This window comes from Callithrix jacchus, chromosome 7 (genome assembly GCF_049354715.1).
Source record: "Callithrix jacchus isolate 240 chromosome 7, calJac240_pri, whole genome shotgun sequence".
NCBI classification, from domain to species: Eukaryota; Metazoa; Chordata; class Mammalia; order Primates; family Cebidae; genus Callithrix; species Callithrix jacchus.
This window is the reverse complement of record NC_133508.1, coordinates 115437267-115445711: the sequence shown is the minus strand read 5'-3', so window position 1 is coordinate 115445711 and position 8445 is coordinate 115437267. Positions and strand designations below refer to the sequence as shown.

Genomic DNA, 8445 nt, shown 5'->3' with positions numbered 1-8445 from the left:
CAGTCCCTGAGTGGCACAGTAGAATATCTGAAATTCCCATGTTCCAGAGCCAAGGGAGGGATAAAAACTAGCAGAAAAACTATAACTTCAATCCAACAGTGGGGTCAGCAGAGTTCTGAAATAGTCCCAACTTTTCTAGCCCCAGTATAAGCCTTTGAATGTGGGTAGAACTTGTGAATCTGACAAGATCTTACCAGTGTGATTAGCTTATCTTACATGGCAAAACTGAAGGGAATTTGAAGATGTAATTAAGGGGCCTAATCAGTTGACTTTGAGTTAATAAAAAAAGGAGATATCTTGGTGGGGGGTGTGACATAATCAGATGAGCCCTAAGGTTGAAGGTAAGAGACATTCTTCTGCTGGCCTTGAACAAGCCAATAGTGGTGTGTAAGGAAGCCTGTGAGGGCTACAGGTAACGCCCTGAAGGCCATCCTAAAGCTGAGAGGTGTTCCCGACCAGCTGCTAGCAAGAAGACAAGAAGCCCAGTCATATAACCACAAGGGAATAAATTCTGCTAACAGTCTGAATGAGCTTCGAAGCAGATTCTTCCCCACAGCCTCTGAGTGAGAACACAGCCTGGCTGACCCATTGATTTCAACCTTGTGAGACATTAAGCAGATTGCTCAGCTCAACAGTGCCCAGAATTCTGACCTGTAGAAATTGTGAGATAATACTGGGGTGTTGCTTTAAACCACTAGGTTTACAGTCACTTATTATGCAGTAATAGAAAACTAAAACACACAGCTAGGAATGAGAATGCAGAGCTGGGGCCGTGGGGCTAAGCACTGGATGGGAAATGGGCAGCAACTGTATGGCTGCCAGCTTGGGTAAGCCACTCAAGGCTCAGCAGCACAGCACGTGCCTGGAAGAGAGCAACAAAGCCCTAAATGCTCTCAAGGAGACACGGAAATCTCCTCCCACCTGTCTGAGATGGCCTTTGCACCACTCCCCCAGCCAAGCTTAGGAGCAACCCCAGAAGCAAGAAAACTGAGGACAGGAATGTTAAAAATCCTAGAGTTAACTAAGTTTAAACCTGAAATCTGTAAGAAAAAATGTCAGAAGGGCTTGACACTATTGTTAAGTTGCTGGATTAAGATTTCTGTCTCAGACAGAATAGAAATTCAGGCAAGAAATTTTTAGTCAGCAAGGAAAGAAGAGGTTTCATTTTTACACAGTCAAGTTTATGGTATGTGAAGTCCGTCTCCACCCCAACATCTTCTAGCGGAGTCTTGCAGTCACTGTCAGGGCCATTCTATAGAAACACAGAGCCAAAGGTAAAAGAAATCTCTTCTCTCCAATGTTGTTACCCTGAGAATGTCCATTTAAAATTAACATCAAGGGCAACCTCCAAAGTAGTCCTGGAGACTTCCAGGGTCAAATGGAAGAATAAAGCCAGAACACAGCCCATTGCCAACTCAAACCAAACAAAATGAATACCAAGTACATGTTAAAAAACCAAATACATGTAAAAAAACAAAAAACACTCAAAAGAAGGGACACAACTTCAAGGCAACATTTGAAACAATGACTAGACAAAGAGAAATAGAAAGATTCCAGAAATCAAGCTGTGTTTCCTCTTGCTACAGTCTCCTCCCCACCTCACCAATCCACCAAACCCCAATTCTCAAGGAATACATGGGGCAAAAGGTGAGTTAACAAAGCCCTGGGAAATTTCACTAATCTCAGTGAAGCAATAAGCAGACAGAAAGGGAAGTAGCAGCCAGGAAAATATGGTAGATCCCTTGACAGGGGAATCTTCTTCACTGTAGCTCACCATTTATTTCTTCTTGCCAAGAGAAGTAATAGCCAAAGTAAGCAAATGTGGATTCTACCCAAAATATATAAATGACATCAAAAAGCTCTAAGAAAGATGACCAATCCAATAGAAAGAAGGGGTAAAATTCATAAACAGATGTTTCCAACAAGAAGGAACAAAACCACCAATAAAAAATGTAAAAAAAAAAAAAGAGGTTCAACCTCATTAGTAACCAGCAAAATGAATTAACAACACAACAAGATTTTGTGTGACACCCAAGAGATTGGCAAACATTAAAAGATACCACAATAACAAGCATGTGTAAGGATGTGAAGGGCTGGGAGGTCTCACAAACTGCCAGTGAGATAATTAATTATAAGCCCTGGAAAGCAATTCAGCATTGTTTTGGGTATTGGAGGCAATTGATCTCACATGTGGATATGGTGCTCTGACTCATTTACCAAATATCCCTAAGGCTGCTACTTTTGAGTGGGGCCAGAACTGGAGAAACCTCTGCAGGAGGTCCAAGCTTAGATGTGCTTCATCCTGCCACCCACTCCTCATGACCAGGAAATCCAGGGAAACTCCAAGTGCCTGTGGTAAAGAAAGACAGGGCAAGGAGTCTCTGGCAAGCCCTAATAAAGGAATGACAGCAAAGACTCCTGGGGTTCTCCTCTGCTGGTAACTTCAGTTTTACCTTTTAAGAAATAGCTCCCAGCTTGCTACTGGGCATAGTTGAAATAAAATCCTTGAATGAGACCCCAGCTACCCATCATAAACCAGGTGCAATTGGCTCCAGTGTTTCAGTTATCTATTGTTGCATGACAAACTACCCTAAAACTTGGTGGCTTAAAAACAACAAGCCAGATAACAGAGTTCTCTATGCAATAATCGGAAAGGAGCAATGTGCTGAAATGGTGACTTTTAGAGCCCCTAATAGTTTTTAAATTACATTTACGGATTTTAATAATTCAACCAGTGAGTACCTGTGCCTCATCTCTCAAATAATTCCCAGATTTTTACTGACTTAAATAGCTGTGTCTATAAAATATAAGAATGGAGAACCACAGGAACTATAGGAATAGACTGTAGTAAAAAGTAGATCGAGTATTTTCTATATAAATCCTCACTTTCCCAAAATTATGATACTGAGAACATTTTGGAATACAATTATTCTGAAATTCATAATGTAAACACAAGTCAGTATTCCCACTTATTCTCAAGTGAATCTTTCCTAGGAAATCAACCTGACAAACCCTGACTGCAGAGAAAGATGGCAAATGCCTCTAGTTTCTGGTAAATACATTACTCTGTCAGCTGCACCTTTCCTCAGGCAATCAGAGATGGGTCTACTGAGAGTGCATTTTAAAGAAAAGATAAATAGAATGACAATAACCAGCACTGATCTGACGACTGATCTTCCATTCCCACTGAGGAGCTCTGTATTCTCTTGTACATCAACATCTGGAGGGCACATTCACACTACATCTGTGCAGCCAGACATTGCCGGGCAAGGTGAGCAGAAATAAACTAATTTAATCCATCTCTGAGTCTCCCACAGCCACCAAAAAAAATCCCTAATGAGGAGATTCCAGTTAGGATTTAGAATACTTAACCAAGATTCAAAAATGTTCCCAAATACACCATTGCACTGTAATTTCCAGAGTAGTAAGAAGTTCACTGCCATTTCTCCTATCCTGTAAAATCAATATCAATTTTTATTACCCTGTAAGTAAATATTATCCTGCTTTCAGCTACATCCAACAGAGCTTACATATGAACTATTTCAGGTCACTAGCACTGTTTAAATAATCTCTGCTTCAAGTCCATGAAGGGAAGATCAAGGTTACATTCACCAGTGGCTCAGGCAGCATCTCTCTATTCTTTGAGCAATGTCTGGCCCTCCAGAGAGCATCCCATAGCTGCTATCAGAATCAATCTCATTACCTTGCTTGCTTTACTTCTTGCTCCCTTTAAGGACCAGAAACCAGAGTGGCTCAGAACCCATTCTTCACCAAGTGACCCACAATTTACCTTCTTATCGTTCAACTTTTCACTTTATTCTTGGCCCAGGTAAGGCTTTCTTGAACCCTTTCACTCAGCCCTCTCCTAAAAATGTAAAATGGCCATCTCTCCTTCAAATTCTCTGATCCCTGCCACTTCCCTGCTTCGCATCACTATGATAGCCCAGTGTTGTAATTACTGGGCTCCTCTCTACATCATAAACTCTTCGGAACCCTGTGCCCCACTTGGTAAACCCAGTGCTTAGCATACTGCCTGACACGTGGAAGTTTCCCAATCAATTTTTTTAATAAATAACCTGGCCTCTTGACTATAGCCCTGGATTTTGCTTTTTAAGCTGACTTCTAATCACACTTTCTTCCCCTAAGATTGAGGAACACTTTTGCTTAAAGACTAGCCTGGGCTTCCCATAGCAGCCCACCCCGGGTGTAATGCCTTCTGAAACAAGCTAATGTGACATTCTGCTGTCCCTCCTGGCCACAGCCAGCCTCGTGTTCCACCCAGTAACCCTTTCCTCTTTCCCAAGTGAGAAATAAGTACGTGTGCTTGGAAATAAAGGAAAAGGTAAGAGAACACAGAAGAATCAGTGCAGATCTATTTCTTCTATTTGAAATATAATTCTAAGAAATGCTGTCTTATCTGCCAAAGACCACACACACACAGTCGAGCATCTGCCAAGTGGTAGGCACTGTGCTGTACTTTATGTCTCTCTATCCTGCCAATCCTAAAAGAAAGAGATTATTGTCTCTGTTTTAAAGAAGAAAAACATAAGTTTCAAAATGTATATAACTAAACAAATATGATACAGCTAAGTAAATAGAGGAGCTGGAATTCACAGCCAGGTCTGCCTAACCCCAATGCCAATGCTGTTTCCACTATACCATTAACCATACTACATGGTCCTCAGATTAGGCTCTACCACATGTACCTAATGAACACACTTGAAAGAATGAAAAACATATCTTGAAAACACAAGATAGCAAGACTAAGAAAAAGGTAAGCCTTGAAAAATGAGGGGAAAAAATCCTTTGTCCAAAGGAATTTGATGACAGTTAAGATAGAGCAATGCAAAATGTTGTAACTCTGGTTGAATGATGGTGCAAGTTTTTAATGAATCATAGATTCAAAACTATTAGGAACATCAAACAGGTCTTCATAAATAAAAATCTCTGGTAAATTTGTAAATACTTATAACACTATTTAATCTAAGAGAATCCTACACATCCTACATAAAGACCATACTTTCAGGGATCGTTTCTATAGTCCATTTGAGAAGGCTACACAACAGCCAAATTCATTATAACATTTTCACATTTTCCCACCTACTTTTTTCAAGCGCACAAACTGACTCATTCTTTTCTGTGAATATTAAATAACCCAGTCTGAAGGTGACTAGCATGCAAATAACTGTGCAACACAAAATGTTCTCCTACAATCAGATAACTGAACAAGATTAATCAGAGAAAGCATTTTGATTTCAGATAATCTTTGAATACTTACCTACAGAAAGTATTTAACTATTTTCCTTGATCAAATGACAGATAGTAACACAAATAAAATTGACAAGCGAGGGAAAAATTATGTTTGAGAAAGAGCTGGAGTTTTTTTTTTTTTTATTGGATTTTAGGTTTTGGGGTACATGAGCAGAGCATGCAAGACAGTTGCATAGGTACACACATGGCAGTGTGCTTTGCTTTTCTTCTCCCCTTCACCCACATTTGGCATTTCTCCCCAGGCTATCCCTCTCCACCTCCCCCTCCCACTGGCCCTTCCCTTTTCCCCCCAATAAACCCCAGTGTTTAGTACTCCCCTTTCTGTGTCCATGTGTTCTCATTTTTCATCACCCGCCTATGAGTGAGAATATGCGGTGTTTCATTTTCTGTTCTTGTGTCAGTTTGCTGAGGATGACGTTCTCCAGATTCATCCACGTCCCTACAAACGACATAAACTCATCATTTCTGATTGCTGCATAATATTCCATGGTGTATATGTGCCACATTTTTCCAATCCAGTCTATCATCTATGGGCATTTGGGTTGATTCCAGGTCTTTGCTATTGTAAACATTCGTGTACATGTGTCCTTATAGTAGAACGATTTATAGTCTTTTGGATATATACCCAGTAATGGGATTGCTGGGTCAAATGGAATTTCTATTTCTAAGGCCTTGAGGAATTGCCACACTGTCTTCCACAATGGTTGGACTAATTTACACTCCCACCAACAGTGTAAAAGTGTTCCTTTTTCTCCACATCCTCTCCAGCATCTGTTGTCTCCAGATTTTTTAATGATCGCCGTTCTAACTGGCGTGAGATGGTATCTCAATGTGGTTTTGATTTGCATCTCTCTGATGACCAGTGACGATGAGCATTTTTTCATATGATTGTTGGCCTCATATATGTCTTCTTTTGTAAAGTGTCTGTTCATATCCTTTGCCCACTTTTGAATGGGCTTGTTTGTTTTTTTCCTGTAAATCCGTTTGAGTTCTTTGTAAATTCTGGATATCAGCCCTTTGTCAGATGGGTAGACTGCGAAAATTTTTTCCCATTCTGTTGGTTGCCGATCCACTCTAGTGACTGTTTCTTTTGCCGTGCAGAAGCTGTGGAGTTTCATTAGGTCCCATTTGTCTATTTTGGCTTTTGTTGCCAATGCTTTTGGTGTTTTGTTCATGAAGTCCTTGCCTACTCCTATGTCCTGGATAGTTTTGCCTAGATTTCCTTCGAGGGTTTTTATCGTGCCAGGTCTTATGTTTAAGTCTTTAATCCATCTGGAGTTAATTTTAGTGTAAGGTGTCAGGAAGGGGTCCAGTTTCTGCTTTCTGCACATGGCTAGCCAGTTTTCCCAACACCATTTGTTAAACAGGGAATCCTTTCCCCATTGCTTGTTTTTGTCAGGTGAGGAATTTGCTGTCTCGAGTGGCCCAGCCAATCTGCATGACGCCAGAAGTGACCATTGTTACTTCATAGTACCATACCCCAGCATCCACACAAAAGGTGCAACGCACACTTTCAAAAGAGGAGGCATCACAGCGAGCCTCTAAGCCATGAGGTGAGATCTTCAGGTACTCGCTGACGTCATTGCTATTCAGCATGGCCCTAATGCTACTCAAGTTCACTTTCTCATAGGTCAGCTGTCTACCTTCTTTTAGAAAGAGATTGTCTAAGCTCCACTGGGCACAGAAACCAACTTGATGTTTCAGATAATCAGGATCATTAGCCCAGGACTCCAATGTGACAAGCTGGTCACTAATACTGGATTCAGAAATAGTCAATTTATTTTCACTTGTCTGTGCAAACTTTTCCAGTGCAATAAGTGCAAAAAGCATGACTGTGGGGTGGGATTGTAACTTCAGACACTGTAGCAAATATTCCAGTATTCCTGGGCTAAGTAAACCTATTTGCAGGACCTGCTAGTTTCTCTGCCAAGCAGCCTTAGGACTGCAGATGTGTTCCTGTGTTTGGCAGGATGGCCTGAGTCTTGGCAAGCTACTTCTCCATTTAAATTGAGAATTTCAGTCAATTTCTGGAGTGCATCTTTAGTGGGCAATGGACATTCATCTAGTAACAATGTTATAACAGCTGGTCCCAATGGATCTTCCAGTGGAATAACTCTAATTAAAGACTGGACAACATCCAACCATCCTTCATCTGTTTCTGCCATTTCATGTAACGTTATCATTGAATAGGGAGGTTCCTGATCATTATCTACAAGAGTTCGTATTACTGCCAGTGTGTCCAACACTAGCCCATCCACATTTTGTTTCTTTCTCCTTGACTCATGTGGTCCTCGGCCCCTCCTTGGTGGCGGAACAGGGTCCCGTGGTTGGCTCCTTGTGTCCGCAGTGGGTACTGCACTGTTCTCGGCCTGTTGCTGCTGGGTGTCAACACTGTCGTCTGTTCCACTGTCATCTCGGCAGATACAGGAATTACCCATGGTAGTAGTGGCACCTCTATTCCCTAGGAAGTGGGCTATGTGCTCTTCAAGAGTCAACAGCAGACCCTGGCCAAGGCTTCTGCTCGCTAAGAACCCAACCAAAGACAATCATTTAGGTAGTTTTCAGTTTTCCAAGTACTGTTTTCAGAATCTGGAGTTGAGGAATTTGCATCCTATTTGTTTTTAACAACTGAATGCCAAAGAAAGTTGCAGAGTTTATTCCCAACATTATCAGCTACAGGGAATTCTGGTCATCCAATGGCAGTTTTTCTCTAGCTCCTGGGTCCACCGGAGGGAGGGGGCGGTGGCGGCGGCGGTGGCGGCGCGACTCCTTTGTGACAGGTCCGAGAGAACAGTAAAGATGGACGCGAGGCCACGGCGCTGCCATTACGCACCAGAGCTGGAGTTTTAATATATAAATCTACACTTCTTAATCTAGCTTTGAGCTACCTATGACTTGCCTCTTCTCCTCCAACTCCCCTCCCCAACCACCTGACTACCTTGATCTATTGAAAGCCATTTTTCAAAAAAGAAAAAAAAGGCCTCTCACTCCAACATTCCAGCTGCAGTTTCCTTATTTTGGTTCCTCAAATGTGCCAGTTTTTTCTCAGGTCAAACCCTTCACTCCATCTGCCTCAGTTTCCCAGCACATGCCCTGCTCAGCTGCCTCCTCATCCATCCGGTCCCCACCTACGAATCTTACTTCCTTGGAGAGGGCTTCCCTGACCACTAATGC

At 41.9% G+C, this 8445-nt stretch overlaps 1 pseudogene; it reads right to left on the bottom strand.

The window, feature by feature from the left end:
- Positions 1-6627: 6627 nt before the first annotated feature.
- Positions 6628-8102, bottom strand: LOC100387501 (RING finger and SPRY domain-containing protein 1 pseudogene; annotated as a pseudogene).
- Positions 8103-8445: the final 343 nt, after the last annotated feature.